Raw genomic sequence first — 27,036 nt, forward strand, 5'->3', positions numbered from 1 at the left:
TACAATAACTGAAAAACAACTAGTCATCCATGGATTCAATTTGCATTCCCTCTATCCATTTTCTGTTGAATTTTCCCTTGCCTTTTGTAAACTGTTTTCTTTCTTGCTTTCAAATCTATTTGGACTCTGGTTTAACCCATTGTATTTCTACTGGTTTTCCCTCGGCCGGCACAGCAAAAACATCTTCTGTAGGATCATGTGAAAGAAAAGTCTTTGGCTCATTCCTTTTCAGTTTCTGAACATCCTTCACTTGTTGTTTCTCTTTGTATTTTGCGGCTGTGATGGATCTTATGACACGTCAATGCATATTTGATGACTGGTAGTGAGGATTTTCATATAATGTTGGTCCTCCAAAACTTCCCTGGAAAATCTTTATGAGGTTTAAGACAAACGAGGTCCTATTTCTACAAGAGCAGGATCTTCTATAATCTGAAAGCTCCAAAACCATATCCTATTATCCAAAATGGTGAAAGTAAAACATGGTCCACAAAGGGTTGACTTTAGGGATGATACCAAGTTGTACTAAATATCTGAATTAAGAGTTCCTTTATTATAAAAAAGAAAATAAAATATAACTGTAACCCCCTCTACACATTACAATAAAAAATAAAAGAAAAATTTTTATTGGTGAAATGGACAGCCCACAACATTTCTCATTGAGTCACCCCTAAGAGAGCTCATCTCTTACTAACCTTGAAATTCTTCCTCTTAACAGTTCTTTTAACAAAGCATAAGGTGGCCATTCATCAAGGCAGGCCAAAAGACAAAGGGGACCTAGAACCTTTCAAGCAGTTGCCAGTCATCTTCAGTTCTGCTAGGGTATGAATCCTCTGAACAAGGAATTTGGCAGATAGCCCATGAAGTGAATTCGAAAGCTGCATATAGAGATTTTGCATTTTCTTAGCTTCAAAATACATACACTTCTTGAAGTTTTTCATTTCTATCTTTACAATCCAGTTTAGTATCTGCTTTAGAATGAGGCATCAAAATTCTCAGGTCCTGCATGAAATGTCTTCTTCTAAAATTTAGCCCTCTGGAAGAAAAGAGGAGAATCCGTTCCTTATTTTTCCACTTGCCCTTGCGAACAAAGCCTGGGATACAATTTCAATGATCTTCCTCTACTTCTTCTGCCTTGCCTGGCTGCATAGATGGCCTCCAGGCATCTTGACCAACTCTCTTTGGCTTCTTCGCTTGGAGCAGCAAGTCTCCAGGCGGCTGCCATCATGCCAAGATATTCTTAACAACTACTCCAATAAGGAAATTGTTCCAGAAGTCCTGTAGCAAAAAAAATGAAAGACTACATAATGTAGTTATTTTTCTTTAAAAAGAAAAGAAAAATGGGGCACTGGTCACTTACACACCTGTAATCCTAGCTACTCAGGAGGCTGAGATCTGAGGATCGTCCAGGGCAAGAAAAGTCCTTGAAACTCTGATTGACCACCAGAAAGCCAGAAGTGGCACTGTAGCTCAAGTGGTAGAGTGCTAGGCTTGAGCAAAATTGCTCAGGGACGATACCCAGGCCCCAAGTTCAAGCCCCATGATGGACAAAAACAAAGCAAGCAAGCAAGCAAGCAAGCAAGCAAGAGAGCTTCTGTTGTGTGGAAAAGCCCCTGAAGAGTCTCTGGGCAAATTAATAGTGATAAGATTCTTTCCAGACTAGAAATAAGCCAGCAATAAAATTTGAGGACAATTAACAATCATTAACAAAGGAATAAAACTTTACCTGGATTTTCATACAGAATAGAAGAGTAACTTTAGAGGAGCAGTGTTTGGAACCCCTGATTTCACCCTGGGTGGAAGCAGCAAGATGTTCACAAATAAATAATTAAATTCTGAGACTCATCAAAGTTTTCTTTCGTGACTATTTATTTTGTGTAAATTTGAGTTTCTTTCCCATAACAATGTTGTTACCCCCAAGGAAGTAAACACATAAATAATGTGTAGTTTATTGTTTTAAATTATATCCTGGGGTGCTAATTTAGCAATCTATAACAAGCCTGCATTTTTTGAGAAATAAGTATCGTCTGCTTATCATGTAATAATTTCCATCTTTCCTTGCAGTCCTGATAAAAATGTATCTTGTTTTGCAGACGAGCATTGAATTATCAGACCTCTGTGGCTACCAGCAACTTTTGTTTGTGTTGATTCAAGCAACAAAATCAAAGCTTGTGCCATCGCTGAGGGTTTAATAGTCAATGACTAACTACATAATAATAACCCTCAGAATTCTATTTCAGCACAGTTAGTATGCTGCAAATCAGAATTGAAAAGGCAGGCAAAACAACACTTATTGTAGATAATCACAAGAAATTGAGGGGGGAAAACAAGATGAGGGGAGGGGGAGGGGGGGAAATGGGGACAGAAATATGAGAAGGGGTATCAATGTGTGTGAAGTAATGCTCCTTCTATCTGGCAAATATAACTGTAACCCCTCTATTAACTACAATAAAAAAAGAAATTGAGTTTAGGAAATGAATGTTTAAGACAGATTAGTCCAGTTGAATAGTAAAATAACATTTCAATTATGTATATGACATACATGCATACATGCACATCTATAGATACATTTAATATACATTATACTTACATACTACTGAGTGCTGACATTCCAGTACTGTGTCATAGACAGTCAGCTTTAAGGAATTTCAACCAATAATACAAGGCAAATACAGTCATAACACCCCATATATGTATGTAAAAATGGAACCAGGTAATGTGAAGGGCTAGGTGGAGTTGGGAAATGGTCCAACTTCAGAGGCATTTTGGTAGAATGAGTGACACTTACCAAATGCATTGCATTCACAAATTGACACCTTGAGTTGAAACAGATGGAAGTTATTGATGTGACTTGAAACAAACAATTTTGTATAACTATTTCTTGGCATGGACACTTTCTCTAGACACCAGAACAGCTCTCAGACAGTGCCTTTGCACATCAGGTGAGATTCTAACTTGCCATCCAGAGTTTCTTAGCACAGTTAAACTGCAGCTAGCCACCACGATGATTTGCTCGATAATACAGCCTGAAGGGGCTTCCTTCCCTTCCCTCTCTTCTTTTATTTCCCCACTGTGCTATTGATTGATTTTGGCAGAGAAAAAGCTTCCCATTCCTGTACCGTTCATTCCAAAAGTCAGGGCGACACTGGAGGTGTCTCAGAAGAGATACAATTTAATATAAGACATAGCTAAGTTTTAAAAACCCTTCTGTGAAGAATAAAATTATGTCACTTGCAAGAAAATGGATGGAATTGGAGATCACTTGTCGATGGAGTGAAGACAAGCTCGAAAAGCCAATTATTGCATTTTGTCCCTCACATGTGGAATGAGCAAAACTAATAATGCTGACAATGATGAAGGTGATGGTGATGATAGTGGTGGTGGTGGTGATGAAGATTATGGAACATGAGCCTAAAAAGGGACTGTCTGGAGTGGGACACATAGATAGGAAGAAAGGAGTAGATACTATGGTTGAGGGTAAAGAGAATGGTAATGCATATATATATATATGTGTGTGCACACATGCACATATATGTAAGTATATGTCTATATAAATATGTACATATATACATATATATGAAGATAGCATACTGAAATCCACTGATAACTGTTTCAAAAGGAAAGAAAGAAAACAAATTAAAGGAATACAGTAGAGGGTAGACTTGTTCCAAGTACACACTGTACATCTATGCAGTTATCACAATGAAACCACCTTCTATTACTAATATATGGTAGTTAAAATAGTAAAAATATACCACAACATTTATTATTCTCAGAAATTTCCTCAAGGGAAGAGATGAAAACAATATGATTGGGAGGGAGTTGGGAGAGGGAAATGGGGACAAAAACCTGAGAAGGGGTATCAGTGTGTGAGAAATAATGCACCTATTACCTGGAGAATGTAACTGTAATACCTCTATACCCCCAAAATAAAAAAATAAATTAAATTTTAAAAAATTTAAAAATAAATTTCCTCAATTCTTCTGTAGACTGAAATTTATTAAATTGTATTTTTTCTGGTAAAAATCATAAGCAAGTTCAATGTTTTTTCTGTGTGTCACTTAACTATTTATTTCACTAACTCTGGAGACATATGGGAGCTGAAATAAAAGAAATAAAATATTTACATATTGTCATTGATGAAAAGGAGCTGGTTAGAAGTCATTCTGCATTAAATACATATGGAAATAAAACTTTTTTAATTATACCGAAGCTTGTGTACTCAAAAGTAGTATTTTTAATGGTCCCAAATATTTGATGACCATTGTATATCATTATATATATATATATATATATATATATATATATATATATATATATATATATACACTCTGGGCCTGGGTGCTGTGCCTGAGCTCTTCAGCTCAAGGCTACTGCCCTTATTCCTAGAGCCACAACACCACTTCCGCTTTTCTAATGGCTAATTGGAGATGAGAGTTTCATGGTCTTTAGTGCCCAGGCTGGCTTTGAACCACAATTCTCAGGTCTCAGCCTCCTGACTAGCTAGGATTACAGGCATGAGCCACCATGCCCAGCTAATTTTTTAAAATCTTTAAAAAAAAGTTGCTTAAGATGGCCTGGCTCAGGTGGTTCACACCTGCAATCCTAGCTTCTAAGGAGGCAGAGATCTGAGGATCAGAATTTGAAGCCATCCCTGGCAAGAAAGTCTGAGAAACTGTTCTCTCCAGTTAATCACCGAAAAACTGGAAGTGATGTTGTGGCTCAAAGTGGTAGAATGCTAGCTTTAAGCAAGAAAGCTCGGGGAAGTGGCCAAGCCCTGAGTTCAAGGCTCACTACTGCTTCCTGCTTTACTTCAGAATATTTAGAACTAACTTGAATGTGCACTATTAAAAGTACAGCATCAGGCTGGGAGTTTGGCCTAGTGGTTAAAGTGCTTGCCTAGCATGCATGAAGACCCGGGTTCGATTCTTCGGCACCACATACATAGAAAAAAGCCGGAAGTGGTGCTGAGGCTCAAGTGGTAGAGCTCTAGCCTTGAGAAAGTCCAAGGACAGTGCTCAGGCCCTGAGCTCAAGCCCAGGACTGGCAAAAAAAGAAAATAATAATAAAAAATAAAATAAAAGTACAGCATCACAGTGGGCTGGCTAGTCTTCCTAGCTCTCCTGAACTCGTAAGATAGATACATCACCTGGCCAGCTCCACTCACTCTCTCTGTTCTGATAGCTAGCTCCTCTGGATGTAAAAACAAAAATAAGAATAATATGTAAAAAATAAGACTAATAATAGGACTTAAGGATACACTGGATATAGGACAGAGAAGCAAGTAGCTTGAGTACTCCCACTTCAAAACCTGTATTTTAAATAAAATGAGTGAAAGAACAAAGCTGATAATCTAATTTGGAAGACAAAACTCAGACCTAGGCAAGACAGACTAAGTCTGGATATTTTCTTGGAGATCTTATTTGTTATCAGAGCACAAAGAAGGGTAAGTCTCCAAGGCTAGAGTGAGAAAGGCAGCTTCTAGGTGGCTAGGATGCAAGACCAGCAAGACCTTGAAAGCAAGGCTGTACTAGATAAGGAGAAATAAACAGGCCAAGAAGTTCTGTAATGGCTTCACCTTCAGATGGCCTTTACAGTAAAAGAAAACCATTAGAAAAATATCATAAAACAGGATTTTATTTTAGACAAAAGAATAGAGATTCCTAAGACTTTCTTAGCAACCAGATAAGCATAATTGCCACCTCTTAATCACAAAAGGGTGATGACAAAGAATTCTAGAAAACAAGGCGTGTGCCAGTGTGTAAGTGACTCAGCAGAGGTTAGACTGCAATAGAGGGCACACGTTTTTGTAGATCGGTGAAGCAAAGCTACAGCAATTGGTAGAGCAATTGGCACGTGTCCTATAGATCCAGGCAGGAAATCTGTACTCCAAAACGAATACTGAGCTAGGACTTAACATTCTAGGGACAAAGAGCAGAATACTGTAAAAGGAAGGACTCAGGATTTGACTGGCAAAATTATTTAATGGCAGAGCCCAAAGAAGCCTGTCATGGAAAAGCTCAGGAAGTAGAGCTGTTATTATTAGCGAAGCAGAGGTGGAGGTAGACTCTGCTGGAGGATAGGCTGGCTTACACAAAATGGGAAACTTGTACGCAGAAAACTCCAAAGTCATCTAAATCCAGGCTGATTTTTTTTTTCCCTTCAGATAGGAATAGTAGCAAGTGGAGCATGTGTTTTTAATGGACTTAGTCTCAAATCGCTTGGTCACCATAAAGCTGAGCACCAATCACGCCTATAATCCTAGTTAGTTAGGAGGCTGAGATCTGAGATTTGTGGTTCAAAGCCAGCCCAGGCAAGAAAGTCCATGGCACTTTTATTTCCAATTAAGTACCACACGAGCCAGAAGGGAAGCTATGGCTCAAGAGATAGAAGGATAGCTCTGGGTAAAACAAGCTCAGGAGCCTGTAATTCTAACTACTCAGAAAGCTTAAGATCTGAGGATCATAGTTTAAAGCCAGTCCAAGCAGAAAAATCCTAGTGAGACTCTTTTCAATTAACCACCAGAAAACTGGAAGTGGCACTGTGATTCAACGTGGTAGGATGCTAGCTTTGAACAAAATAAATAAATAAAACAGGAACCACACACAGGCACTGAGTTCAAGTCGTATGACCACCATCACCAACAACAAAAAAGAAGCTCTGGGACAATGCCTAGACTCCAGGACAAGCACAAAAAGAAACAAACTGAAAAGCTAACTTGGTTTTAATATTTATTCCCTGTAAATGATCCAAGGTGCTCCACACTAGAGAAAAAAATCAAATATTAATATATGTTACATGATTATTGTGTTTTCTTTAGTTGTATTCATTCTTGTAAAGTTTTAACAAACATATCCATTTCAACACTTTATTAAAATGCTTTCACACATTAATAGCTAAAACAAAGGAACTGAATAAAAAATCATAGCTACATGGGCATAACTTTTACAATACAGACAGAAAACAATATATACATTTGTATTAATGCTGAGGATTGAACTCAGTTTGGGTGCTGTGCTCGCTAGGCAAGAACTTTAGATTGAGCTGCACCCCTAAAACCAATATGTTGAAGTATTATATTGCATTTTTAATCTCCTTTCTCCTTCAAACTCCCTTCCACTCAGCAACATTCTGCCCACCACCATCTTTCTTCATCACTTCCCATCTGTTTTCAAAATGGGAAAATTGAAGTCCAGGGGATGAAAACAGGTAATTAAAGCTCCAAAATAAATCATTTAGAAAAAGCACTCATCGAACATCAGCTGTTGTGCAATAGCACATAAAAGAAGCCAAACCCAATGAGGACCTTGACCAACAGGAATTTACTATGTAAGAATACACACAATGACTCACAAATTATAACAGTTAGAAAACACACATTTCTAAAAATATCCTTAACACGGTTCATAGTCTAAAGAGCAACCTCCAGTCACTGATACTTCAAAACAATCCAATGAATTGGGTTTGTCTTTTGCTTTTTGAGTTAACCTACATTTGTATTATAGGCAGGTTTTGTTGTGATATTTCCATGCATTCATCAAAGTACTTTGAGCAAATTCACCTTCTCTGCCATATTTCCTTTTCTTTTCCTCCTTCTCACCTTTTCAAATGGGATTTGGTGAGTTTCATTCTAAATGAGCTATTTTTCACACGTTTTTTTCATAGCTACTTACTGAGGTGTGATATTTCAATCAATGTATCATTTTTTTTTTTGGCCAGTCCTGGGGCTTAAACTCGGGCCTTAGTCATCGTCCTTGAACTTTCTCAAGGCTAGAGCTCTGCCACTTGAGCCACAGCACCACTTCCAGCTTTTTCTGTGTATGTGATACTGAGGAATCGAACCCAGGGCATGCTAGGCAAGCACTCTACCACTATGCCATGCTCCTAGCCCCTCAATGTATCATTTTTGTAGTGATTGAGTTAGGATAACTGGCAAATCAGTCTCTTGAAACATTTATTACTTCCTTGTGTTGATAACAGTCAACATCCCCTGTACTGACTATTCTGAAATACATAAATTGATTGCTGTCAACCATATCCACAGACCACTAGAGATGGTTCCTCCTATGCATCCCAGGCCTCCCACCACACCTTCCTCAGTAACCTTCCCCACGTCACCACAATTCTGCTCTCTGTTTTGAGATCAGCAATATAAATGGAACCAGAGGACAGATTGTTAAGAAAAGTAAGTCGGACCCAGAAAGACAAAATATCACATGTACTCACTTAGGTATGATTAATGGTCAATATTGATTGAAAGAAAAACCTAGAACATGCTTAGAGCTTCCCTTTCCATGCTCTCTCTCATACTTAATTTCTCCAAATCTTACAGAGGTCCTAACTCTCTGATAGTTTTCAGGTCGTTCTCTACTTATTTCTGTGTTCGTACAAGCATCCCATTCTAAGAAGTGCTGGAACTCCTCTATTTAATAGTCTGTACAAGGTTCTCAATTATCCTATGTCTCAATTTTTTTATTTATACGACAGCCTGTGCCATAGTCTTGACAGGTTGAAAATTCACGAATCAACATGTGTAAACTGCTTACAATGGAAGCTGAGGTACTGGGCTTTGTGGCTCAAGTCTATAATCTTAGCAGCTTAGGAGGCTAGGACCAGGTGATCATGGTTTGAAGTCATGCCCAGCAGAAAAGTTCTTGCAAGGGCACCATCATATTCAATGGCTAGGCACAGTGGCATGGTCCTTTATCCTTGCTATGGCGAAAGCAAAATGACTGAAAGCTGGTCTGACCTTGAAAACAAGGGAGGCAAGAACAGACTGAAGTTTGGTGTGAATGGTAGAGCACCTACCTAACAACCAAAAGGAAAGTGAAGTTTCTAGGTGGGGGCAAGGGAGCTTTCTTGGGCCAATGCTCCTTCCAAAATTAATGCTAAATCATGAACTAAATAATTTTATACTATTTTCTTAAGTTCCTGTGGAGTAGCCAAACACTAGAGGGGATTTGACACAAGAAAACTAGCAGAGTTGTTTCCCATTTGTTAACCTTTGGACTGCTGGCAATTCTGCCAGTCTGTCTCTTGTTATATGGTCAAAACTCAACTAGCAAATTCAGGCTTAACAGCAAGAGGAAACACAATAGAATTCAGAGCAATCACAATAGCTGGAATAAGAAGAGAAAAATCCTAGGAAATAGACACAAAAGCCAAATCCAAAGTCAGTATTTGGGTTCTGCCCAAATAATTGACCAATTCCTGAACCAGACAAACATGGAGCAGAGTCCAAACACCCGAGGAAAGGTTAACCTAAAAAGAGAACTGGAGCCATGGGTGGTGGCTCTTGCCACGACTCAGGAGGCTGAGATACAAGAAATATGTTTCAAGGCCAAATTTTGCAAAAAATTGTCAAAACTCAGTTTCAACTAATAAATGGATGTGTCATGCTTTACCTTTCATCTCAGTTACGTGAGAAACATAAATGAATGATTTTGGTCCAGGCCATCCAGGGCAACAAAGGAGCTCTATGAAATCAGCCAATTGCACGGGAAGGAGAAAAGTGAGAGAAATTGAGGGAGGGGTAACACTGTTCCAAAAGAAATGTAACTAACTCCTGTACATCACCTTTACAATAACACTGAAATTTAAAAAGAAAAGAAAATCCCCCAAAGCAAACAGTAGAATGGCAGGTACAGAACCTGAATGCAAATTCCAGCATAAATAAATAATAAATAACTGATATTTTAATGTCTGCCCTCTTCAGAAATTAGTATAATTTTAACCATGTTCATTTCCTGCTTAATATTTCTATAAATTATTTTCAAGTCAATTTGAAAAAAATCGAGTCCTCCAGGGAATTTAATGGAATCCACACAATACAAAACATACTCAATACAAGTCAAAATCATATTCAAATTCATATGCACTAAAATAGAACAGAACCATGTTCAAGACAAAAGTAAAGGTTACAGATCCAGATGTTGAAATTAGCCATCCATGATTTTAAAGCAACTATTATAACTATTATAACTTGGAACAAAATATTACAGAATACACTATGACTAAGAATGCACAAAAAATAACAGATGCATGTTCTATAATACAAACCAAATGAAATTCCAGAACTGTAAAATATAACACTGGAAAAAGTTAAAAGTTAGAGAAGTTTCTATGCAGCAGAGTAAAGATGGTAAAAGAAAGTGAACTTGACCAGAGAATAGATTAATCTGAACAAGATAAAGACAATGTTGAAAAGCATCAATGAAGCCTTTGGAACCTCTGGAGTAATACTAAAAATTCAAGGATTATTAGAGTCCCAAAGTAAAGGAGAAAGAAAGTCTGGAGTGTACACACTGTGTGTGCATTTGCCAAGCTCACTAAATGGTATGTCCACAATTGTGCGTTTCATATGTGTCTAACAAAAATATAAGGACTCATGAATTTGTTATTTCCTTGTTAATCTCATAGCTGATTCTTAATCATCATGAATGAAGTGAATTGATGTGAGCAATCACTTTGAAATGTGTCAAAAACTGAGAGATCAATAGAGGAATGACTAGAGGGTTCTATTTATGACAAAGCAAGACTGGTAAAAAGGCTAATTGTAGAATGCGGTAATGGGATGATTCTGTCTAATATGTTTCTATATGTTGATTTTAATAAAATGAAAAGCTACCAGTCAGATAATACAAACTGGGTGATTTTTGTGCAAAACTTGCCAAATAATCAAGGAAAAAAGAATCACTTGTAATAATGTAAATGTTGGGGCCGGGAGTGTAGCCTAGTGGTAGAATGCTCAACTAGCATGCACAAAGCCCTGGGTTTGATTCCCTGGTACCATAAACTCAGAAGAAGCTGGAAGTGGCACTGTGGCTCAAGTGGTAGAGCTCTAGCCTTGAGCAAAAAGAAAAGGAGGAGGAGGAGGAGGAAGAGGAAGAGGAGGAGGAGGAGGAGGAGGAAGAGGAGGAGGAGGAGGAGGAGGAGGAAGAGGAGGAGGAGGAGGAGGAGGAGGAGGAGGAGGAGGAGGAGGAGGAGGAGGAGGAGGAAGAAGAAGAAGAAGAAGAAGAAGAAGAAGAAGAAGAAGAAGAAGAAGAAGAGAAGAAGAAGAAGAAGAAGAAGAAGAAGAAGAAGAAGAAGAAGAAGAAAAGAAGAAGAAGAAGAAGAAGAAGAAGAAGAAGAAGAAGAAGAAGAAGAAGAAGAAACATTTACATTCATTATTATCACTGAAGACACTTATTTTTCCTGAACAACTACAAAAGTCTGTCTTCTTTCACTTTCTCCCTCCACAATTCATTCTCTACCTACTGTACCTAACAAGCAGAATATTGTGGAAATGTAAATCTTTTAATTTCTTTGCTTAAAAAAATCAAGATTTCCAGGCCAGGAGTTTGGTCTAGAGGTAAAAGTGCTTCCCTAGCATGCACGAAGACCCTGGTTCAATTCCTCGGTACCACATACATAGAGAAAAGCTGGAAGTGGTGCTGAGGCTCAAGTGGTAGAGCTCTAGCCTTGAGAAAGTCCAAGAACAATGCTCAGGCCCTGAGCTCAAGCCCAGGACCAGCATAAAAAAATCAAGATTTCCACTGGGTACCAGTGGCTCTCACTTTTAATCCTACTATTTGAGAGACTGAGCTCTTAAGAATTACAGTTTGAAGCCAACCCAGGAAAGAAAGTAGATGAGACTCTTGTCTCCAATTAACCATCAAAAAGACAGAAGCTTTCTTCTATAACCACTCTCAGTTCTTTAGTGGGTGACTAGTTCTTTTTCTTTTAGCTATATTTATTGCCCATTTTTACTTTTTTCATGGCACTTTTCATATTTATAATTGCATACTTATTTATTTGTTTGTTTACTCTCTGCTTTCCCAACTAGAGGTTGATAAAGGCAAAAACAAATTCCATCTGCTCATTGTTGTTTCTCTGGGGCCCTGCAGTGGTTTTGATTAGATATTATGTATCCTTCCTAGTATATAAAATTTAATCAAGGGGGAGGAAAAGTGGGAGAAAAATGAGCATGGGGAACAGTGTTTGACAAGAAATGTACTCACTACCCTATATATGTTACTGTAATTCCCTCTGTATATCATCTTGACAATTAAATTTAAATTTAAAAAAGATAGAAAGAAGTGAATAAATTGTTCTGTGGATTCTTTCCAGGAATAAAACATTAAAATACAAGGTTAGAGTTACAGGTTTTAGCTCTAGAAATCTGTACATTCACTTGCCCCACATTTATTCCTGAAGATCTAAACTCTTGAATAAATAAGCATATAATATGTTCTACCTCTGTCACCAGATACAGGTGAGGGTTTGTGAAGTTTCCCTCTAAAAGTAGAGGCTCTCCTCTTAGGATCCTTGACTTTAAACACAGAATAAGAAATCTGGGACAAGTCATAATAGTAAGAAAACTTGTCAGAGCTTTATTGAGTAAGTAAGCAAGCAGACAAAGACAAGTAGACAAACAAGCAGAAGGCAGTAACACACTGTAATAGAGTATGGAGGAAAGACAGAGTTTTATGGCACTAGGGGTATTTATATGATAAAAGTAGGAGAGTCTGACTTAAAGTTATACAAACATAGGTATTTATCTTTGCTCTTAATCACTCTAGGAGGGTGTTGTTTTACTTGCTAAACTCCTGTCTCTTATTTATTCTTTAATTTGGGGGCATTTCTCTCAGGAAGGCATGCGTCCCTCTACCAAATGGATGCTAATTCACCAATCTGTAATCATAGCTGCTCAGGAGGCTGACATCTGAGGAACATGGTTTACAGCTAGCCTGGGCAGGAAAGTCAGTGAGATTCTGATATCCAATGAACTAGTCAGAAAAGGTGGGAAGTGGTGCTATGGCTCATGTGGTAGAGCGTTAGCCTTGAACACAAAGAGGCTGAAGGCCAGCGTACTGTTTAAGCCCCAGGAATGGCAAAAAAAAATTAACAAAAAAGCTAATTCTTGAGGTTAGGAATGTATCCTGTTGTTTCTATTAGAGGCAAAGTTGGCCCTTCTGCATTCCCTTAATCAGGACTCATTTTCCTTAATTTATCCTATGTCATATTTCTCTAAAATGACTTTCCTTAGTCTTAAGTGAAGTAAATGGATGAATATCTCCTACATTTGCATTAAGCTTATGTTTGTTGTTGCTTCAGTTTATGGCAGCTGTTTACCATGCCTCCTTTCCCCTAGTTTATCCTGCCTCATGTCCACACAGAACCTGGCACTAGATCCAAAGTCCTGTAACTTCCTACTCACCTCTGATCGCCTACACTGTTTCATTAGGCCAGACCCAGTCATTATCTAGCCTCTAGCAGCCAAGGGTCCCTTTCTCCCTAGATAGTATCTCTATGCTACAGCTAATGCAATTCTTGTAAAAATGAAATCTGAATTTTTAAAAATCTAATGACATAACCTTCTTAGAAGGAAGTCCAGTCTCATTAGCAGGTCTCTCAGATCTTTACAAGAAGCAGGCAGACAGTCTCCCCCTGCAAGTCCACTTCCTGTTACTCCTTTTCCAGGAAGGGCAACTTGTCAGTTGTTCTCTCCTGTAGGCCATTTTCTCTGCCCAGAAGATGGCTCCAGCTTCCCCTGGGCTGTCTTCCTCCCCCTGGGCCTTCATTTTCAGATACTACTTCCTCTGGGATACTTCTTTTGCTCCATCCCTTCCTCCACAGGTTATGTTTTTCTGCTGAGTGTTCCTATGACACCATGCTCTTTATCATAAGTTTAAACCTCTTTTGTATTTGTTTTTTTTTATTATTGCAAGCCCTCTGAAGCCAGACACCTGCTGCCCATCAATCTGTCTCATTGTTATCACCATTATATGCCAGTGGCTGAATTCTTAGTAAAGATTTATTGGATAGGGCTTTGAATAAAGTGGTTTCCCAAAATAATCCCCCAAAGTTTCAGAAACCAGATTACATTGCACGTAGGAAACCATAGGAAATGAAAGGCAAAAGCCTAGAGGTAGCAGGCAGTATGCCCCCTTTTTTTTTCTTTTATCTGAAGTGTTCTTTCCATAAGCTGAGTTCTACACCTTCTTTCAGTTGAGAGAGTTTTATTATTTCAAAGAACTAATCTTCTCAGGGAGCTGGCATAGACATTCCAGTCAGGTTTCAAGTTACACTCATAATTCAGTAGGAAAAGCCTTTAGGGACCTGGAAACCAAATACAGTCTATTTCAAATGCTTCCATAAAGGAACTACAACAACTAAGGGACAGGTATATTTACATGGTGTAATATATAAAGGATTAACTTTAGTTAGAGTGTCTTGAGTTACACAACTTTTGTCAGGCTTCTTACAATTCTCCATCAGAATTTTGAGTTTGCCCTCTACATAACCTTTATTCATGCAAGTGGTACCCAGTTTTGCTGGCAGTTTTGAGGAAGACGGGCTGGCAGTATCTTTCTGGTGATGTAAGCATCATCTTGAAAAACCACACTATTCAACCTGTTCATTATTAGAAAATCTATTTCTAAAATTTTCCTTCCCATTTACCAAAGAAAAATGAAATGGTGCCATTAAATTCAAGGGGGAAGACTATAAGAACACTCACTAGTCTCTTCTCACAATTGTGTCCTCAGATGACAAAGATTGTCCTAGAAATAGAAAGCACAATTCCCAGACTTTCTCTAAATATATGCCCAGCTTCCTTGAGCTTTCCACAAGGTTTAGATTACCAGAGAGAGAAGATGCTGTTAATATCCATAGCCTACGGACTTGTGAAATACCACAAATAAGCAAAAATCCCATCTCCTTGTTGCATAATTACCTGACTTCTGAAATCATTTAAAAAAATCACTGTTCATTTTTTCTTTTAAAAAAATCACAGATGTGACACTGTCAAAAAAAAAACAAATGACAAATGAACTTAGTTTGAACATCTCACCTGAATTTCTTTTTCATGATTTTAGAACTGAGTTGCCTTCAGAAGAGGAACAGGCTCTGAGAACATATAACATCGTCAGATAGTATTTGTGGACAGAAAACTATAGCAAAGTATGGATTGTATTTTGGTTTTCTTTGTTTGAGGCAGTTGGCCACCTATAACTGACTAAATCTCAGCTGCTGTAACTGAAACTCAAGCGTTCGTTCTAGGAACAGACTCCCAACTTAATTTCTTTCATTTCACATGAACGACTCGATATTGGTTTGATCTGTTGCTCTCTATAAAGTTTATAATGAGTCCAGACCCAGGGCCCCTATAAATTTTATTTAATAGCACCAAATTCTGCTCAATGGCTAAAGATTACTTTGTGAGGATAGATCTTAACCCAAATGTTTAGAAAATGCAGTTATGTAAAGTACTGTGAGTGTTTCAGAAGAGAAGAAAATCAGAATAAAATCCTATTACTATTTTTCAGGTACTTTGCTTCCACATCTACTGTATCTGTAGCCAAGTGCTGCAAGAGTAGTTGTATTTTTCTAACTACATCCTGTAAAATGACACAACCCAGGCTACAGCTTGTTGCCAGTGAGAAGTATTGAACACTGCCAAGCCAAGGAGGATATGGTTGTGTGTTTTTTGAAATGTATATGACCCATGCCTGCAAAGCATAAGAAAGGGAAAAACTGGACCCCAAAATAGCTTCCTCCATGCTGGATCATTTTCTGGAGCCCAGGAGAAGAGAGTATCTTTTCCCTGCATGGATTCAACTCCTAGGTATTTGTTCAGCACAAAGACTTTATCCAACTCTTTTCTCACTGAACTGAGACTATCTCATTTAGGGAATGTAACAACTGATTTAAAAAATTCAAAGAACGTATAACTCAACTGCAGGTGTATGGTGATGAAGTCATTGAACCTCTTTTTTCTTCACTCCTTTCACCTTTTCAATCTCTCAGAGTTTATAACTAAGTACATTATCTCTTACCGTGTACCTTCTCTTCCCCTTCTTCTGTTCCTGCTCACCTGTTACAATAGTTAGGCAAATTTCTCAGCCACTCAGAACCTGCTTTCTCCTCTATGAATTGGTGAGTTTGCATGCATGTGCACCACAGTGCTTAGCCAAATGGTACCGATCATACCTACCACCCAGAGATCTTTTCTACCTGTCATCCTTCCTTAAAAACTGTTGTGACATAGCTGACAAGTCTACTGGCATGCACAAAAATACAACTCACTGAGTTCCAGACACATATTTGTATTGGCAGGAGAAGGGGGGAGGTGATCCAAGAGCAAAGAATGCAGGACTGCAAATGAGGTTAATTTAGCCCTTTATTTTCATTTTACAGTCAATGATTACAAGTGTAGCAAGTTACAGGCTTAGCGTTCTCCATAGCTCACTGTTCTTCCATTACAATAGGAAGGCATCTTGGATTAGCTGGCTTTGGATGAGTCTATTATTTCAAGTAGAAGCCTGAAGTACCAAAAACATCACCCCTAGCATAAAAAGTATTAGAGGCATCACCTGCCCAGAGACAAAAGTTAAGCGGCCAGGGTATACAGCCAACTTTTGGTTGATAAAAGATTTGGAACTCCTCCGGGGAGCTTTGCAAGGCCACATTTCTGTCCCGTGCAACATTTGAATGTTGTCTTCTGTGATGTGGGGCTGAAGCTGGGAAAACCATTAATTGCTTTCATCATGCCTCTGCAAGAGCCATAAATTGTTTCCATCATGTCTCTGCTGGAGGAGTTGGAATGCCTATCTTGTCTCTCTTTTCTTTTTCTTTAAAAATTTTTTTTGCCAGTCCTGGAGCTTGAACCTAGAGCCTTGGCGCTGTCCTTAGGCGTTCTCAAAGCTAGAGCTCTACCACTTGAGCCAGCACCCTTTCTGGCTTTTTTTCCCTATGTATGTGGAACTGGGGAATGGAACCTGGGTCTTTGTGCATGCTAGGCAAGCACTCTACCACTAGGCTAAACTCCTGGCTCTCTTTCTCTTTTTTTTTTTTTTTGCCAGTCCCTTCATTATTCTTCCCATCCTCTGCTCTGTCCTTAGATTATTTGGCAGAAAGAAGTCAGGCTTGGATGGAGAGTATAGCAAGACTGTAGCTATATAAGGAAGGAATTCTTTCTAGTTTTTAAATGATTCTCCATTTAAGTGGATATTTAATAAGCATCGAATTTGTTTTTACCCAGAAAGCACTAAATTTATAATTGTTTTAAGTTTTCGAGGGGAGAGAAGATTTCCAAGTTATGGCTAAATGTCCTAGCCATTAGCTAAATTTCCTGCAGAGTATTGAGGATGAGGGTTGCATAATCCTAGGCTCAACTGTTCCAAGATTTTGCTTCTGTATTTCTAGCATGGCTCTCAGAAACCTGTTCACAGATGTCGAGCATAGTTCTCTCCAGCCCTTTGCTTTTTTCCTATCATAAACTGCTTCCTCAAGTCTTCTGTGAATCAACATTTCCTCTGGTTGTTATGTCTAGTTAAAGTAATTAGTGAGTTAGGTACATGACATCATCATCTCTTATTTCCTCCATTCAGTACACAGACAAGTTCTGAGGGAGGTGCTCAATATTTATTCAGTATTTACTGGGTAAAGGACTGTTCTGATCTTGACTGCTTTAGAAGAGATGATCTTCTGGGAACATGAGTTTGCATGTAGAACACTCGAGATGAGATTTTTCAGACCAAGGTCAAATGGCACTTTGGGAGATTTCCAAACTCAGACAGTTGGGAAAACTGGTCTACACCAGGGTCTTGGGATTCAGGGGAACTTGGAGGATATTTTTTACCCCCATGTGGAAGGAGCTGTCTTGAATATCATCTTCTGTGTGAGTGTAGATAACTGCACAGAACACGACCTCAGGAGACTTGTAGAAAATCTGAAAAACAGATTAGCAACTCCCACATAATCAGAAAGAAGTTGGTAGAGAATACTGAATAAGTTTAGAAATATAATTAGTTCCTGCTTAATTTGAATGTTCTCTCTACTTATTATACCGTTTGAGGGTGCATTAACCTTTTTATTTTTTCTTACTATATCTGGAGTTGGTCCTATAGGTCATTTTTTTTACCATCTAACTCTGGCATGATCTACTAAGGAAAAAAATCTATGTTATCTTGCGTCAGTAGGTCTTAGTAAGATTTGGATCTAGGCCTTCCATGAACACAAGGTTTCAATGTGGTATTTTCTTAAGGACTACCCATTATCATGGGTACATGAAGTCACTAGAGACTGAATTTGCTTCTTTGATTCTGTGATAAATACCTGGGTAAATAACTAACAGGAGGGAAAACAAACCTGCTTTTGCTCATGACATTAAAAGTTCTAGTCCATGTGCTAAGCAGAGCAACTCATCTTAGCAGCTTAAATGGAGGCAACAGAAATACAGAAACAGCAAGAGAGAAAGAAACAGTAAAAGGGAGAGGAGTAAAAACGTTTCTGTTGGTTTTTCTTTTTCCACCCTACTTTACTCCCGATAACAAGGAAAATAAGTTTCATGTCACCGACAACACATTTTTGATGAAGGAATAACTAGCTAATTATAAAACAAACACACAGACATTTTTTTCTAATTTAATGCTTCTAGAAAGTAACCTAAGTATATACTTCATGATTCTACTCACAGACTTTGGACTTCACCTGTTTTTCACTTGTGGTGGCATCGGCAAGATGTGTCACCAGTGCCAGCTGTGTATGAGAAATCAGTCATGCAGACCAAATCACTGGTGGTCAAGGTTCATGAGACAAAGCTTATTTTGATGTCTGACATTCTGAATGTCAGAACAATTAGAGATTCAATGGGAGGGAATCAAGCCAGAAAGAATGAAAACTTAAACCCGAGAAGCTTTATTTTGAACACTTGTTCATCTCCTATCAATCTTCCCCCTCCCTTTTACGGATTTTGATTTATAATAGGTATATGAACTGGTCCAATACCTCCATTTTCTTCTTCTACAAAATAGCAATACACATCCTGATAATTTATGGTGTAGTTGAATGAATTCAAATAACAACATTGCATTTATTACCTTAATAAATGTCAGAGATGTTCAACTGGAAACCAGAAATAACTATCTAGAGAAGGACCACATAAGTAACAAGAGAAAGTCTCCTAGAGCACATCAGCTAAGATTTGATTTTTCTCTTCTCTTCCTAAACTCAGGGTGTTCTGTAAAATCATTCTTGCCGAAGCTGATTTAAAAAAAGAAAAACACTTTAGATAGAATATTTGGTGAAAGGAAGGAGTAGACATTTGCAAGATTTTCCAATAACCGGGTTAATAGAGTACACAACATTGGGAGAGCCTCTCAGTGATAACATTTCATGTATTTTGGGGGATTCACAAAATTGCAAATAGGAAAATAAGTAACAGGGGTAATCATAAAATAGCTAACTATGTGAAGCCAACCAGAAAGTTGGAACATTAAATGATTACAGAATGTAAAATCAAAAGTCCTGTAGCTACAGTCAGGCAAAAGCTTATTGTAGAGCTGTGTTCTAGTGTGAACATCACAGAGTGTGCTTGGTGGGTCTAAATGACTATTACTATCACGGGTGATATAATTCTACAGGACTTCCATTGCATAGGTGGTCTACCATTGACCAAGTTGGTGCTTGGTGTATTTCCATGTATATGATCTATGATTCTAGCTTCGATATACAAAGAGATGAGCCAGAAAAGAAAATTGAAAATATGAGAGACTACAGACTAAGGGGTGCACTGAGAATATGACCTAGTGGTAGAGTGTTTGCCTAGCATGCACAAATACCTGGATTCAATTCCTCGGTACCACATGCACAGAAAAAGCCAGAAGTTGTGCTATAGCTCAAGTGGTAGAGCTCTAGCCTGAGAAAGTACAAGGCTAGTACCCGGGCCCTGAATTCAAGCACCAGGACTAGCAAAAAGGGGTGAGAGAGGGAGAGAGAGAGAGAGAGAGAGAGAGAGAGAGAGAGAGAGAGAGAGAGAGAGAGAGAGAGAGAGAGGGACAGAGAGACAGAGAGACAGAGAGACAGAGACAGAGTACAGACTATAGAAGACAGTTCTTAGCATAGCCACGATCTGCCTTGTGACCTTGTGGCCTTTTTTGAACTACCCAGTTGGAGATGGGCATACTCTGCTCCCTTATCCTGAAGAAGGAGTCACTTTTGGCCCCAGAACATCTGGATTATATAAATAATAGCTTATAAAATATTGAGATAGAATGCTAAGTCAAAGATGAAACCATCTTCCGTCTTCTAAACATTAAAATCTTTTCAGAATGGCCTCTTCCTTGTGGACTCATATCTATTTCTAACACTTCAGATTATTTATTCCTTTTTCATGGGTTGTTGGCTTTAGAATAGATTCCTTTTCTCTGAAGAACCATTTGCTTTACAGTTGAATGTTCTCCTCATCTTTCATACTTACTGTCTCAGGGAAAATCAAAGCCTTGAAATGAAAAGCTACAGGGTCAAATCAACACGATTGTTCCCTCTTCTAAGTCTTGTTCTTAATTCATACACCTTGAGATGAGGCTAAGAAGTAATTTATAAACACAGACTCCATCATTATTAATATGTAAGTTCTTTTTTTCCCTCCAGAAGGAGCTTCAGCATCATCATAAATCATAATCTACTCTTTCCATTTAAAGTAAAATGTAGGATCAACTGCACAAAAACCCAGAAAATAAACCCACTTTCTTTCATCCCTCAAAATATCTAGAACTGGTTCATGAACAGTATAGTCAAACCTCCCACTGATTACATCACCAAGGTAAATGTAACAATTCATTCTGTTTAAAATTCCATCCCCTGTGTTTGTACAATGGCAAAGATGAGGCCATCCTCTTGTTTAATTAAACAGTCCCTTGAAAATGCAGAAAGTGTATTTTCAGAACATAGTGGGAGCTTGAACTTAATGTCAACAAGGGCAGACTCCTCCCATCCTTATTCTGCCACTTGTCAACATATTAACCTTCTTCAGTTTCAGTTCTAAACTATAAAATATTGTATCTATTGATAGTCAGAGCTTTTTATATAGTGCATTTTTGTAGCTTTCATCTGGCTTTTGGCTATTTCCCTAAAAACTTTCTTCTCCATGTTCTGAACAAACTTTGCTTCTATGGCATTGAAAACAACATGGCTGTTGTTTCCAGCACTGGATAAGGAAATGGTTTCTGTGACAACATAACCACAAGCAAAGCATTGTTTGGTTGCTAAAACACTTCAAAACATTTTTATGCATAGTCAGGTAGTAAATATTTAAATTTATAGCACAAGCTGGCAGCAGAACGGGTAATAAATTATGAGAACAGTTGTAAAGTAGTAAACACTGATCATTTTCAAGTAGAAGAGTTAAGTCCCCATAGTTTCTAAAGGGCAAATGCTAAACACTTGGTATTTAAGATCCAAAATAAATTTCTAACTCAAGACACTTTTTAAAAAAGTAAGACTAGTTTGAAATGCTAAAGAATTGAAAAATATTGCTTAAATGGAAAGTGACATTTCAGTTTCATTGATTTATATATAGAAGCTAATAGAAAACAGATTCATTGCAAGGTTATCAATAAAAGGTCAGAAATTTGGTAAAAAGTCCTCATTAGATTATGTCTAAAAAATGTAGGCATAATGTATATGACAGTAGCAACTTAAAATACTCACTGAAATTTTTCCATAGCAAAAAAATATGTCTTATAGCTCATAAAATTCAAAAGATCTCTATTTCCTGGAACTGTATAGAATAAAAATATCTCCCAAATATCAGGGCTTTTTTTAAAGCCTGCAACAAGAAGATGCACTGCTTACATTACAGACTACAGACATAAAAAATAAATAAAACAAGAAAAAAACTGAGGCCACATTGCTCAGCATGTGACATTAAGCAATTGAAATGAAAGGTTCCCAAGTGCCAAGCTGATACATTTTGAGGAGAAAGAGGTTAAAATAAAATTTAAAAAGATTTATCTAAGGCCTAGTCAAAAATGTACTCATTTCTCCATGGTCCCAGAGACTTCATAAAGAGCTTAGGTTTTCTTCTTCCCACTTCAATTCTTGCCCTAGTATTTAACCGACACAGAATGCTGGGACCCTTCCATCCAGCCATGCATTCAGACAGAATCACAGTTATAAGAAGAGCTTGGACACTACTGCACCCATACCTTGATCCATTCCCAGGATAGGCCATATGCCTCTACTCAGCTGGAAATCGTGTTGGGATGCACAGCATTCAAAGCAGCAATTCCATCCAGAGAGTTCTGGACATAATGGGCCACATAGCAAAGCACATTCTGTGAGCTACATGTCAGCCAGGATCACATCAAACTCAATGCTTTCAATACTTCAAAAGCTTGTGTGGGAAACATCGTTACGGAGAATTAACTGAGGGACAGAAAAAGCTACACATTCTAACACCTGTGCTTGGATTGTTGCAGATTACTAAAGACCTTCCCAACACAACCATCTCATTTCATTTCTCTCCTAGTTTTCATTTTAAAATACTGTCTTCATAAGTTATTTTGTTCTTTAAACTCTAAGATAGAAATTTTGTTGAATCATGGTCTTTATTTGAGCAATGTTACGTGCAGGACAACCATAAATTTACTACTGAGTTATTGTTGGGTAGATTGTTTATTACAGTACAAAGGATCCCACTTATAAAGGTCCACAAGTGGAAAAAATGCCCTCCTGTCTTGGCACAAAGAGGCACTGTTGGTCTCTTCTGTCATTAACTCCATCTTATAAACACTGACACAGGAGAATGTATTTTACTCAGGACACAAAGCCAACTCGTGGCCTTGTCCATCCATCATTCTGAATGTCTTGGCATGCATTTTTATGGATCAACTCCTGGATTTAGCATGCTTTCCTACCTTCCTACGTCTTCTTTATAGGAAAATGCCCTCTTTGTAAGTTTGGAATAAGTTATGTAAAAATGCTATGAGTTCAAGGCAGCATCTATCCTGTTGATAGATGGAGAGAGGTAAGCATAAATTTTGAGGGTTGAATAAGAAACCTACCCGCTTAGATCGAAAAGCACTTTGACTCTGTCTCATGATAGAGAAGGGTTACAGTAAAATGGGAGAACTGCCATTACCCTTACAACACCTTCATCCTCAGGAAGGTGATTTTTAGGGAACCGTGTCATATAATAGCATACTATTCTCTTGTGGACTCATCAGATAAAATGCAGTATGCTAAACATAAAAGTAAGAGACTAGATCTCATTATTTGAAAGTTTACTTTATCTTTCATGCAATGAAAACTTGCTCCTTTGGGAGAAAAAGCATCAATTTTGCTTTTCTGCTAATTCTGTTAGAACTCAGAACTTCAGCAGCAAAGGGAACCAAATGAGGAGAACTTCACAGCAACCAGCTCTTCCAAATCTCCTGGAAGAATTACTCTTCATTATCTACCTATCTACAGTGGATCTAACTTGTGTTAATGTCATTTAAACTCCATACACAGACTGATTCCTTGACTAAAACTATGAACTGGCCAGTAACTTAATTGTTACTCTGTTCTGCCTCCTTCCTTGACCAGATATTTTACAATATATTTAACTATATTTTTGCAATATTTGCTTGGCTCAGAGCACCAGGAAATCATTCTCCCACAACGCCTCCTCCCCAGCCTCCCCCAATCCGGTCCACAGCTACTTCCTAGAGCTAAAGTGAACGACTTGTCTTAGTCTTAAAACTGGAAGCCCCATGTTAGGAGACACTCCCTTAAGTTCTTGGCTAATGGGATGCAACAAATCTATTCCCTGACCACCCTGGTCAAACAGCAAATTGATGGCAGGATCTTCATTATTTGATCACTTTATCAACTATCATATATTATAATACTCATACATTTTATATTACATTCCTACAAATTGATGATATTCCTTTATATATACAACATGTATAAAATAATTCAAAATATACATATAATTTATACATGCAAAAGCATTTGTATTTATGCATAACATGGATGTATAAAATATATATAAGTGCATATTATATAGTATGCATAACCTTTCAAAAGGTATCAGTATGAAGAAATATAGAACAAAGTTGGTAATATTTTAATCTCCTTTTCTGCAATGCTGCAAGTTTCATACATGTCTGTGCTGGAGCAGAAAGCAGAGCTCTTGCCTGGCACATCAAAGACCTGAAATTCTATCCTTGATGCTACAAAAGAAGAAAGCAGACTGTGATTCTTATACCACCATGCTCAAATAATATAAATTAGTTTCTAAAATTTGTTCCAAAGAAAATGAGGTTTCAAAAATATAACAGCAATCTAAAAATAATGAATTATAAACCTAAGAGATTTTAAGATTTTAAGATTATCTGATTTTATCCAATCGCTTCCCACATATTATAAGGAATATTTTTCACTTAGTGTACATTTCCTATGGCTGTTTCAGGATACAGAGAAAAAAACAAAGCTCAGTGCTCAAGGAAAACTGACTTGTGCAGCAACCCAAGTAACCAGATTTCCAAACACCCTTGCCACAATTCCTGACCAACAGGAAGAGGGCCATGGAAACATAAATGGTCAGTTCATACACCATCAGTCTGCCTGTCACTCATACATTACTCACTGGCCCTTCATTCATGTGTCACATCAAGCCTCAGAAAATGTGTGTACATAGATATTGGTTATCTGGTAAACAGCTAAGTTTTAAGTAACCAGCAGGACAACTTATTTGCCTAAATCCATTAGGATACTTTCCAAAGAGGACCATTTCTTTCTTAAGAGTGTTTAGATAACATGGAGTTTATGTATAGGGCTTTAAATTTCTGTATTTGTTAATATGATGTACAAATGCATAAATTAGAATAGAGTCAGAATAACTCATTGCAGCACACAGATAGTTATCTGCTTAAATGTCATATGTGATAGATGATTGGAGGTATTTTCAGATTTTGAAAGTCTCAGCTGTAAATTTTCAGGGCATTAAATAAAAATGGCACAGTGTCACTATTTATCATAGCGAAGATATGGAACCAACCCAGAGGCCCCTCAGTAGATGACTGAATCAACAAGATGTGGTATTTATACACAATGGAATTCTATTCTGCTGTCAGAAAGAATGGCATTGTCCCATTTGTAAGGAGATGGAAAGACTTAGAAAAAATCATATTAAGTGAAGTAAGCCAGACTCAAAGGAATATAGGCTCAATGGTTTCCCTCATTTGTCAAAATCAGTAGAAACCTTGGACTCTCCAAACAGAGATTTACAATAGAGCAAAACCTAGATACACAAAGCCATATAGTATTATGCTAAATGTAAGGACCTCCAGAATATAGAAACAAAAGCCATATAATGAGTGATTGTTGTCCCTAATGTACTATGTTATCTCTCATCTCTTTTGCTTCCCTCGGTTATCTCATATTGTTATAGTATTTTACTGTCGCTGCCCGCCGCAACAACACGTCACTTCGGAGGCATACTGGGAATGATCACAGACTCAAATCGCTGCAAGCAGAGGTCTTTTATTTCTCTCTCCTCTCTCTTCTCCCTTCTCCATCTTTTCTCCCTTCTCCCCTTCCCCGGAAACCCCACACTATTTATAACCTTAAGAAGCCAATCACAGTAAAGGTCATCTGCAAAGCAGCAAACAAACCTGGAAGAAATCTAGCAATCCACTCTATCCACAAGCACGGAAGAAACAAATCAACAAATGCAAAGAAACTTCCTGGTCAGCAAGTACTGACTCATTGGCGAGCTGCCAGGTGCCATCTTCTAATCTTACTTCCTCAGGAGGCTGAAAGCAATGGTCTCCAACATTTTACCTCATTATCTGATATATTGTATATATGTTTATTTGAAATAAGATAGGGAAGGAGGGAAAATAAGATGAGGGGAGGTGGTGGGGGAGGGAAATGGGGAAAAACATGAGAAAAGTTATCAATATTTATGAAGTAATGCACCTTCTATCTGGTGAATATAATGTAACCCTTCTATTAACTACAATAAAAATTTTATGAAAAAATGGCACTGTGTATCTTCAGTACAAGCCTCGGGTGTAAAGTTTGTTAGCAAAAATACATCTGCAGAACTAGATACATTTTATAATTGATCGTGTACCTGTATCATCTGAAGACAGGTGACTGATGCTGACTCTACTTTAACACAACCAAAGGAAAATAGATTTCTACTGGGAAAGTTCCAAAGATGAGAAAGTCAATTAGTTGCAGACATTTATGGGGAAGGGAAAAAGTTGATCATTTTTCTTAAACAAAAAGTAGCATCAGATATCACAGCAAAATCCATATATAGTATAACGATTTAAAAGGAACCAAAAAATCAAAGCAAGCATTGATTTTCAAAGCAGATTTGGGTTCTTAGCAAAACTAAGTAGGAAGTAGAGATTTCTGTACAGTTTCAGCCCTCCTCTACAACTTCCCATTAGCAACCCCCACCAGAGCCAGACATCTATTACAAATTATAAGCCTATAGCAACACATCATTACTCCCCCAAAGTCTAGAGCCTACTAAAATGTAGTCTTCATCCTTAGTGTCTGTTTCACAAGTTTGTGCCAATGTGTTAAGACAAGGATTGCCATGACATTCACACCATCATTTTACTACCCTAAAAAAGTCCTCTATAAATGAATAATATAGAGAGTTTCTTGTTTAAAAATACGCAGAAGGAACAATGAGAAGATAAAAATTTACAGAACAGTGACATGAGGAGTAATGCTAGGATGTAAAAGCATCATACTCGGTGGACTGAAGGAGTGCCTCTGATCCTTACTTTCTCAGCCCAACCTGTTCTGCACATCAAAGACTAATGGTAAAGGAACAAGGAACATTTGTAAATGACTTTCAACTGGCTCCATTAGATCAGCCTTGTCTTTTTCAGCTTTATGAAACCATTTGGTTTTCTCATGTCTCTGATCTAAATATATCTGCTTTCAATCCCCCAATGCAATTTTTTTTTTGCAAGTGTGCAAAAAAATCAGGCAGAACCCACATCTGGCTGATGTTACAGATGTGATTAGTTGTCACTCAAGCGTGAGTCCAAGCAAACCATTGTTACTAGCTAATTGCATGCAGGTGAAGTGAGGAATAACTTTTTCCTGATCTCCACTTCTTCAGAGCTGATTCTGTAGGGCTCACAAATCATTCATCCAAAGCCCCACTGTGTTACCTAAGTCACCTACGCTGATCCAGTAGAGGGCAGTGACAGATCCAGGAGCCTGGACCAGTAGGCACCTGATGTTACAACTCAT

At 37.9% G+C, this 27,036-nt stretch overlaps 1 pseudogene; it reads right to left on the bottom strand.

The window, feature by feature from the left end:
* Positions 1 to 24: 24 nt before the first annotated feature.
* LOC150057638 (ribosome biogenesis protein BRX1 homolog) lies at positions 25 to 27,036 on the bottom strand (annotated as a pseudogene).

This window comes from Megascapheus bottae, chromosome 10, assembly GCF_031878675.1.
Source record: "Megascapheus bottae isolate mThoBot1 chromosome 10, mThoBot2.hap1, whole genome shotgun sequence".
Lineage (NCBI taxonomy): Eukaryota > Metazoa > Chordata > Mammalia > Rodentia > Geomyidae > Megascapheus > Megascapheus bottae.